The following is an 11,081-nucleotide window of genomic DNA, read 5'->3' as shown; positions in this document are numbered from 1 at the left end:
ACGAAGCATCTCTGAGATTTGGGTCGGAGCTGAGGATAGGCCAGTGTCTCTTCACTATCGCTTCAAAGTCTCTGCTCAGTGGCGAGTACTGCGTAATGCATGGCAGTCTGTTGTCGGTTTCAGTGTGTCTTTTTCTGTTTAGGCACTGCTCTTGGTCGGTGGTGTGAAACCTGTCTGCTGCACTGTTAATCCACTCTTCGGAGTATTCTCGCTCCCTAAAGCGTTCGGACATAGCAGTACACTGTTGAGCGTAATCTTGGTCAGAGCTGCAGATACGTCGTATTCTGTTGAACTGACTGATAGGTAAATTCTTTTTAAGACTGGTGGGATGGTAACTTTTGCCATGGAGGATGGTATTTCTGTCGGTGGGTTTTTTGTAAAGGTCAGTTTTTAATCGATTGCCGTCTATGGATATCATGATGTCCAAAAAACTGATTTTTTCTTTATCAAAAACGCCACTAAATTTCAGATTGTCATTTTTCTCATTTAAAAAGTCTTGGAATTCAGACAGCTGGGTTTCTGTACCTTTCCACAGCACAAGAATGTCATCAATAAATCTGCGATAGAAGAGGATGTTATGGAAAAATGGATTGACAGCCTGATTCAGGACCACGTTATGTTCGAAGTGACCTACAAAGAGGTTTGCGTAATTGGGCGCCATGGTGCTCCCCATGGCGGTCCCTTTGATCTGCAAAAAGAAGTCATTCTTAAACATGAAAAAATTTCTTGTCAACACAATTTCTGTCAGGCGTTTGATGCATTCAACACTTGGTGTTCTGGGGCCTCATGTACGAAGCTCACTTACGGACAAAAAAGCTACTTAACCCATTGAGGTCTAAGTGCCCTTGAGAGGGCAATTTGACATGTCTCCAAAAACAAATCTGTAACTCTGTGAGTTTTTGTCATTGAAACACATAGGTTACACCATTAGAAACCTCAGACCTTCCAGATTTCAAATATATATATATTAAATAAATTATATAGCTGGCCCAATTTGAAGAAAGTGAAAAGAAATCTTCGCATATTCTGTACTCTCTGCCTGTAGCAGCCACACCTATAGCTATTCACATGTAAAGTACCGGTGCTTGAGTGGCTATTCAGAGGTGACAACACGCCCCTTTCAGGTAGGGTAAACACAGAAGACGTAGAGTGACAGGGGGGTTGGGGCTATCAGAGCACAGGGGGATTGACAGGGGGTGTGGGCCATTAGAGGTTTTTCACACCTATCTCATTAGTATTCAAATGAGACAGGCAGTGGCAGTGACATAGTCATTCTTTTTTGCATTTTGTATGAAAACAACAAAACATTTCTAAATGCCCTTTTCACTTTTATGCTGCCAACACATTTGTTTACAAGATTCAAACTTCAAAAGTCTTGGCTAGATATATTTATTGTGTGTTTTCTTGAACTTTTTGAAGACGTCTGAAACCTGTTTTTTTGTACAGTTGTGTTTATACTCAATTTAAATAAAACATGTTTGTATGACATCCAATTTTTTTTCAGATTATTTCTTGTCAGGCTTTTCACAATACAACCATATATTCCACTTTTGCATAGATGCTTACTGTTAGCTGAAAATACTTGAAAATGTCAGGGTGGTGCAAGCAGCCTAACAGCCTCTGAAAGGCCTTAGACCTCAGAGGGTTAAGTTGTTTTCCACGGCCACGGTCAGATGTACTAAAACAGACTAGACGTGGAAAACTGCGGATCTCCACGCGAATTTCAGGGCTGCTGTGGAAGTTTCCGTAAGCGTGGAAGTTGTCGTAAGTGGTGCATTGCGTCTTTTTGGCGGCACTCAGAGGCATGCAGCGCAACTACATGTGTTGCACGCGGTCGGAAATATTGCAGAGATGCAGCCAGTTAAACGTGGATTTTAATGTTGAGGCGCATTTAAAAAATGAAGAAAACCACCTCAATCATATTATTGTTGAGGCAGCTGGTTAAAATGAAACGGACTCATGGAACTATCCTGGAATGACAACGAAATTGGATGCCCATCAGCAGTATTATTTCAAGTATTAAGCAGCTATTAAACATTGAATATTTTGATCTGCGTGTCTTCTCGCATTTGTTGGGAACGTCCTCACCGCAGTCTTTCTCTTTTAATAACACTAGGCCAGAGACGTTCTTATACGAGACGAATCACTCATGAAACCACCCATAGGAATGAACGAGAGCATTTGGCTACGCGAACATGGCGTTTGCCGGCGTCACTCTCACCTGTCCGGTAACGAGAGCCAATTGCTTGCTGAGCTGCGCTGTCACTTATCCAATCGTCTCGACGCCTCGACGCAAGTGCAAACGTAAACCTTTACGACTGCTCGTACCTAATCGGTTTGTTTGCTGGCGGCCATGTGGTTTGTTTGCCGTCCGTGGAAACTTCATTGTGAATTGGGCAGAGAGTGCAACTCGACCATTAATCACCTTTCTGCGCCCATCCAAAATGCAGGTGCAAGACAAAGGGACAGATATAATCACGGAAACAAAACCGGCCGTGTGCATACATGTGCACACCCGTTGTGGTTTTTCTTATGGTTGAAAACAAATAAGTAAGAAAAAGCAAAACGGGAGCAAGTCTGCAAGACATTCAACTTTGATCAGTTTAACTTTTTTTCTTATATTTTTCACCGTTGGTCATAGCTATTATCAGTTTAGGCAACAACATGATATCACAGTTTAAAACACCAATTTTTGAGGCAGGCTAGCCTACATCATTAATTTATTCAATAGCCTATTTTTTTTTTATTAGCCTACTGATGAGCAGGGACGACCATTGTGCTTACTGCTTTGGCTATCAGAAAATAAATCCAGTGTCTTTTCTGTACGATGACTAGAGAATGGATGCCCGTTTGACAGCCGGCCGGAAGAGGTGAAGTCCACGCAACTTGCTCCCACCTGCCGCAAAACAGAACGTTGTCGTGGAATGTGGCGCATGCGCAGATCGAAAATAGCATAAAGAAAAACGCTGTTTTAAAGTGTTACTTTCATGTTTCGGTCATTCTAAGACTGCCATTAAACCCAGTTTTTCATTGTGATTCCAACCATATGACTTGTGTATCGCTGTGTTGTCCCAATGTCACACAACATTATTTCCCCCATTCATTCTTATATACCCCATCACTGACTAATCTCAAATAGTCAGTTTGAGGCGTAGCCAAGATGGCCGCCGAGTGATGGGACTTATGGGAACAGACTTTGACTAGGCCTACTGTAAAATTAGTCCATCCATTAACAGGTGATTTTATAGGCTAACTGAGTATTGGCTGCAAGTTATTCACAGGCCTACATGTGGCGTAGCCTACATGTGTCATCTTTCATATTTATAGGTCTACCCGACATAAATGTTTATTTCTCTGAAGCCTTGGCGACTGCCTCAGCAATGTGTTTTGATGCCTTGTAAATATCAATTGTTGGGAAACCATTGTACTGCAGTATAACATGACAGATTTTTCTGCAGTCCTCACATTAAGTATTAGGCTACCGATGCCTGATTTTATACACGCCAAAGTAATTTTGTAAGGCGCGCAGCCTTTTTCCTTTTAAATTGGCTACCTCCGAAACAGCGCCTTCACCTCGCATGAAATATATTTCCCGCGTTCCCCTTCCCGCGTTCCCTTTCCAATTCTATCAACCAATGAATGCACATGAATGGGTCTGTTCATACTAATTAGAATATTCATATAGAATATTTAAGGGAGGAGGCAAGGCGGAGACTTGGGCCCGTGTGTGCTCGTGCATGTGCGCAAGATTTCACGTCAAAACCTGGTTACGCACTTATTGATACATCCGGATTTTTTTGTCCGTAAGTAACTTCCAAGATTTTCGCGTCCGCACTTTCTTGGTAGGACATCCACGCACTTCTTTGTACATGAGGCCCCAGGTTTCATGATATGCGCTTAAAAAGAACTCAATTGCGCTGATACCGCCATCATGTGGTATGTTGGTATACAGTGACTCAACATCAAAAGTTGCCAACATGATGTTCGCTGGGAGGTGAATGTCTTTGAGCAGTTTAATCAGGTCCATTGAGTCCTTAATAAACGAGGGAAGAGTGACAACATGAGGTTTTAGGAAGAAGTCAATGAAGTAGGGGTGTGCAAAATAATCGTCATATCGATGCATCGCGATACTTACTCTCACGATACAATGCATCGATTCATGACAAGGTATCGTGATACTTATTTTCTCAATATACTGCATGGATTCATGACAATTGATTATTTGATAACAATAAAATTCTATTTGCCACGGGTTATTTTGTTGCGTAGAGAATAGGTAATATTTCTGTTGTGATATAAGCTCTCTCCCAGATGATGGAATGCTTAAATAGAATGAACTGACTTAAGAAAGCTACACAGCAACTGACAAATAAGCTGTATTTTACACATTTACTGAAGTAAATATCGCAATGCATCACAGTAGTACATGAATCGCAATGCATCGTGATAGAATCGCATCGTGGCATGTGTATCGTGATACGCATCGAATCGTGAACCCTTTGCCAATACCCACCCCTACAATGAAGGTGGATATTTTTTCGGTTAGTGATCCTATGCCAGCTATTATAGGTCTCCCTGGGGGTTTTTCAAGGTTTTTATGTATTTTAGGGAGAATGTAAATAACAGGTGTCACAGGGTGGTCAACTTTCATGAAATCATATTCATTCTTTGTGATCTCACCACTGTCCAAAAGAGATGTCAAGACTGTTTGTATTTCTTTTTTGTATTTATCCGTTGGGTTCGATCTCAGTCGCTCATAAAAGGTGGCATTTCCTAATTGCCGTCTGATTTCAGCATCATAGTCCACAGAAGACATTACAACCACGGCTCCACCCTTATCAGCAGATTTAATAACCACAGTGGGGTCACTATTAAGTTCTTTCAAAGCCATTCTTTGTTCGTTGGTGAGGTTGTCGTGTACTTTGTACTCACGTTTTTTATTGAATACACGTGAAATGTCATTCTCTACCAAACGAAAAAAAGTCTCTAACGAGGCATTCCTGTGTTTGGGTGGTAAAAAAGTGGATTTACCTCGGAAACTGGTCATTGTGCTTGAATCTGTTGATGCTGTGTTTGCTGACGCTGTGTGTGGGGGCGCAGGGGGGCTCCCAGAAGCTCCCATTTCCATTGGCATTGGATAGGGGTTGCTGGAAAAAAACTCCTTTATGCGAAGGGTTCGAAAAAACTTCTGGAAATCCACGTAAGCATTGAATTCGTTGCAGTAGGTAGTTGGCACAAACGACAGGCCCAAGTTGAGCGCTGAGATGCATGCAGGCGATAGGTCCTTGTTGGAGAGGTTCACCACATTCCACGGCGCGCGCTCCTGGTTGTGCGCGTCTTTTGGTCTTCGTATCCTCTTGCCTCTCCTGCATTTCTTCCTCTTCCTCTCCCTCCTCCTCTCCCTCTCTTGGCATAAGGTGGCTTTTCCTTGGCACCTGTGTGTGTGCGCCCGTCCAAAAAAGAAGAAGAGGTGGTAGATGCCTCTGAGTTGTATGCGTCCGAGTCACTCGTCTCGCCTGCAGTAGAGAAGCCTGTAGAGAAGTCTCCCCCACGCTGGTAGCTGCGAAATCTCCTCTTTCCAGCCTTCTTGGGGTTTTCAAATGTCCATTTGTATATCTTGTTCTTTTCGTAGTCCTCTATGTCTCTTCTGAACTTTTTCCTTTTGTAGTCTTTGATGTCGTTTTCAAGTTTTTCTTTGTAACGCTCACATTCAGAAACCAGCTCGCGTAATGCGGCTTTATCAATGAAGTCCTTTTCCATTTTCTCACGTGTCTCTTTAATTTTCCCACGAACATCTGTCAGTTGTTCTGTCGTCTCTTGTACTACTAGGACCATTAAATCAAAAGAACATTTGTTCATAATGTCACACCATCTTTGACGGAATGATGGATTGTTTTGGCCTATTGTAGGAGCTTTTTGTATGCGAAGTCCTCGGGGTATCCTTTTTTGTCGCAGGTAGTCGCTCAGCGTCACCGCATGAAGAAACAGCCGCGTTTCGCGATCTAGTAAGTCCTTGAGTGTTTTTTTCTCAACTTCTGTGGCGACGGTAGGGATGGAACCATCTCCAAACAGGGACTCTTTGAGGATAATCTTGTCGTAGTCATCTTGGTTGAATTCGAAGGTATTGCCAGTTGCCATCGGGGTCTCGTAAAAAATGTTTGTCAATGGAGTCTTGAAGTTAGAGTGCTGCGCCAAGAGTACTGCAGTAGTTTTGGGTAGGGTGCGCACATCCAAAAACACTTGTTGCAGGTGCCAGACAAAAAAATCAGATAGTTGAAGAAGGTAGGTCTGCACACTGCCGATAAGCTCCAAAAATAAACTTTATTATTTAAAATGCAACGTTTCGATCACACTGGATCTTCATCAGGCATATGGGTAACAGGAAGAAGCTGTGGCTTATATCACATGATCATTCATACACCCGCCCAGGCAAGGCACCCAAGGGTGTCAATCAAATGGATTGACAGGCATCTTGGCCTGTGTCCATCATGCATCAGGCAAAACCAAAAACATTTGCAAGTTTCAAGAAACAAGAAATTAAAAATGTGAATAAAGTACATGATCATATAAAGTACATTTCACATGTTTTAAAAACAAACAAATCGGAGACAGTTACAGAAAAGGTTTTAGATCAAAGTACATATTCATCCCTTTAGGTGACATAGTATTTAAAGTGTATATATAAAAGGCTTCACGTCTAAGCAGTAAATTGTCAACGTCACCCCCACGTCTAGGGATCGCAACATGTTCGATACCAATGTATTGGAGGGCTGCAAGATTGTGCTTGGCCATGTTGAAGTGAACTGCAACGGGGTTCTTCTCATCACGCAGCCTTATGTTACTTCTGTGTTCTGCTATGCGCGTTTTAGGCACCTCGTTGTTTTACCTATATAGGCTAGACCACAGGGACATTTTATCATATAAATGACATTTTTTGTGTTGCACGTAATGACTCCCTTGATTTTAAAAGACTTCCCAAAACAATCCATCATTCCGTCAAAGATGGTGTGACATTATGAACAAATGTTCTTTTGATTTAATGGTCCTAGTAGTACAAGAGACAACAGAACAATTGACAGATGTTCGTGGGAAAATTAAAGAGACACGTGAGAAAATGGAAAAGGACTTCATTGATAAAGCCGCATTACGCGAGCTGGTTTCTGAATGTGAGCGTTACAAAGAAAAACTTGAAAACGACATCAAAGACTACAAAAGGAAAAAGTTCAGAAGAGACATAGAGGACTACGAAAAGAACAAGATATACAAATGGACATTTGAAAACCCCAAGAAGGCTGGAAAGAGGAGATTTCGCAGCTACCAGCGTGGGGGAGACTTCTCTACAGGCTTCTCTACTGCAGGCGAGACGAGTGACTCGGACGCATACAACTCAGAGGCATCTACCACCTCTTCTTCTTTTTTGGACGGGCGCACACACACAGGTGCCAAGGAAAAGCCACCTTATGCCAAGAGAGGGAGAGGAGGAGGGAGAGGAAGAGGAAGAAATGCAGGAGAGGCAAGAGGATACGAAGACCAAACGACGCGCACAACCAGGAGCGCGCGCCGTTGAATGTGGTGAACCTCTCCAACAAGGACCTATCGCCTGCATGCATCTCAGCGCTCAACTTGGGCCTGTCGTTTGTGCCAACTACCTACTGCAACGAATTCAATGCTTACGTGGATTTCCAGAAGTTTTTTCGAACCCTTCGCATAAAGGAGTTTTTTTCCAGCAACCCCTATCCAATGCCAATGGAAATGGGAGCTTCTGGGAGTCCCCCTTCGCCCCCACACACAGCGTCACCAAACACAGCATCAACAGATTCAAGCACAATGACCAGTTTCCGAGGTAAATCCACTTTTTTACCACCCAAACACAGGAATGCCTCGTTAGAGACTTTTTTTCGTTTGGTAGAGAATGACATTTCACGTGTATTCAATAAAAAACGTGAGTACAAAGTACACGACAACCTCACCAACGAGCAAAGAATGGCTTTGAAAGAACTTAATAGTGACCCCACTGTGGTTATTAAATCTGCTGATAAGGGTGGAGCCGTGGTTGTAATGTCTTCTGTGGACTATGATGCTGAAATCAGACGGCAATTAGGAAATGCCACCTTTTATGAGCGACTGAGATCGAACCCAACGGATAAATACAAAAAAGAAATACAAACAGTCTTGACATCTCTTTTGGACAGTGGTGAGATCACAAAGAATGAATATGATTTCATGAAAGTTGACCAACCTGTGACACCTGTTATTTACATTCTCCCTAAAATACATAAAAACCTTGAAAAAACCCCAGGGAGACCTATAATAGCTGGCATAGGATCACTAACCGAAAAAAGATCCACCTTCATTGACTTCTTCCTAAAACCTCATGTTGTCACTCTTCCCTCGTTTATTAAAGACTCAATGGACCTGATTAAACTGCTCAAAGACATTCACCTCCCAGCGAACATCATGTTGGCAACTTTTGATGTTGAGTCACTGTATACCAACATACCACATGATGGCGGTATCAGCGCAATTGAGTTCTTTTTAAGCGCATATCATGAAACCAGAACACCAAGTGTTGAATGCATCAAACGCCTGACAGAAATTGTGTTGACAAGAAATTTTTTCATGTTTAAGAATGACTTCTTTTTGCAGATCAAAGGGACCGCCATGGGGAGCACCATGGCGCCCAATTACGCAAACCTCTTTGTAGGTCACTTCGAACATAACGTGGTCCTGAACCAGGCTGTCAATCCATTTTTCCATAACATCCTCTTCTATCGCAGATTTATTGATGACATTCTTGTGCTGTGGAAAGGTACAGAAACCCAGCTGTCTGAATTCCAAGACTTTTTAAATGAGAAAAATGACAATCTGAAATTTAGTGGCGTTTTTGATAAAGAAAAAATCAGTTTTTTGGACATCATGATATCCATAGACGGCAATCGATTAAAAACTGACCTTTACAAAAAACCCACAGACAGAAATACCATCCTCCATGGCAAAAGTTACCATCCCACCAGTCTTAAAAAGAATTTACCTATCAGTCAGTTCAACAGAATACGACGTATCTGCAGCTCTGACCAAGATTACGCTCAACAGTGTACTGCTATGTCCGAACGCTTTAGGGAGCGAGAATACTCCGAAGAGTGGATTAACAGTGCAGCAGACAGGTTTCACACCACCGACCAAGAGCAGTGCCTAAACAGAAAAAGACACACTGAAACCGACAACAGACTGCCATGCATTACGCAGTACTCGCCACTGAGCAGAGACTTTGAAGCGATAGTGAAGAGACACTGGCCTATCCTCAGCTCCGACCCAAATCTCAGAGATGCTTCGTTCAGACAGCCCCCGCGCTTTGTTTACAAGCGCTCCCCCAACATCCGAAACCTTGTTGTCAAGGCGGACCGACCACCTGATCATGCGCCAAAAAGATTCCCTCCCGTCCCCGATGGCAATTACAGATGTGGCCAGTGTGCACAATGCAACTTCACGCGAAAGTGCAACTCTTTCAACCACCCGCACACTGGGAAGTCTTTTAAAATCAAGGGAGTCATTACGTGCAACACAAAAAATGTCATTTATATGATAAAATGTCCCTGTGGTCTAGCCTATATAGGTAAAACAACGAGGTGCCTAAAAACGCGCATAGCAGAACACAGAAGTAACATAAGGCTGCGTGATGAGAAGAACCCCGTTGCAGTTCACTTCAACATGGCCAAGCACAATCTTGCAGCCCTCCAATACATTGGTATCGAACATGTTGCGATCCCTAGACGTGGGGGTGACGTTGACAATTTACTGCTTAGACGTGAAGCCTTTTATATATACACTTTAAATACTATGTCACCTAAAGGGATGAATATGTACTTTGATCTAAAACCTTTTCTTTAACTGTCTCCGATTTGTTTGTTTTTAAAACATGTGAAATGTACTTTATATGCTCATGTACTTTATTCACATTTTTAATTTCTTGTTTCTTGAAACTTGCAAATGTTTTTGGTTTTGCCTGATGCATGATGGACACAGGCCAAGATGCCTGTCAATCCATTTGATTGACACCCTTGGGTGCCTTGCCTGGGCGGGTGTATGAATGATCATGTGATATAAGTCACAGCTTCTTCCTGTTACCCATATGCCTGATGAAGATCCAGTGTGATCGAAACGTTGCATTTTAAATAATAAAGTTTATTTTTGGAGCTCATCGGCAGTGTGCAGACCTACCTTCTTCAACTAGCATGGATTCTGGACATTAACTACTTAAAAATATTACACGGTGCACATTTAAGTAACTGTAAGTTGCTTTTTCATAAAATCGCAAGCTAAGTGTAATGTAATGATTCAGAGGTATTTTCATGCCATACGTCAGTGTTTCCCAACCAGGGGTACGTGTACCACTAGGGGTACGCGGAACAATGTGATAATGACAATTGAATAGAGTAGTCATACTGGGATAAAGGAATATATATTGAGAGCATGGGATAGGGGGTACTCAAGGTACAACAAAAAGGCTAAGGGGGTACGCGAGTCAAAAAAGGTTGGGAAACACTGCCATACATCATTGTACTAGCTATCATGACCTCACCTAACCCTTTCCTATAGAGCCTCTATTGTAGATAAGCTTGTTAGCAAAATGGCAATGACCACGTCATGTCATGGCAATGAGCATACTGTGAATGATGTACTTGAGGCTTTTCAGGTAACAGTGAGGATGACCACGAGTGCCATCTGTATGAGAGGAATACAGTCTCTACAGTGTCCCAGACTATGACTTACACAAGCAGATAAGTAATGTAGTAACTGAAAAGCAATAAAAGGTCCAAATGAAATTTAAGGAATTGACAAAATATATCAAAAACATATACTCACTGTCATTGGATGTGCACTAGTTGGCAAGGGTGTTTCATAGACGGCTGTATCTGAACGACAAACCAGAACGTTTTAAGACATTGTTCTTATCTCCAAAATGTTGAAAAATGTTAGTTTGTGATCATGCTGAGAGACAGCAGAGTTAAAAGAAGACACCTCTTTGTGTAGATGTGTTTCTCCTGTTTCCCAAAAAAATGTTCACAGATACACAGATATCC

The sequence above is a fragment of the Engraulis encrasicolus genome, chromosome 5, assembly GCF_034702125.1.
Source record: "Engraulis encrasicolus isolate BLACKSEA-1 chromosome 5, IST_EnEncr_1.0, whole genome shotgun sequence".
Taxonomy (NCBI): Eukaryota; Metazoa; Chordata; class Actinopteri; order Clupeiformes; family Engraulidae; genus Engraulis; species Engraulis encrasicolus.
This window is presented reverse-complemented; position numbering follows the sequence as displayed.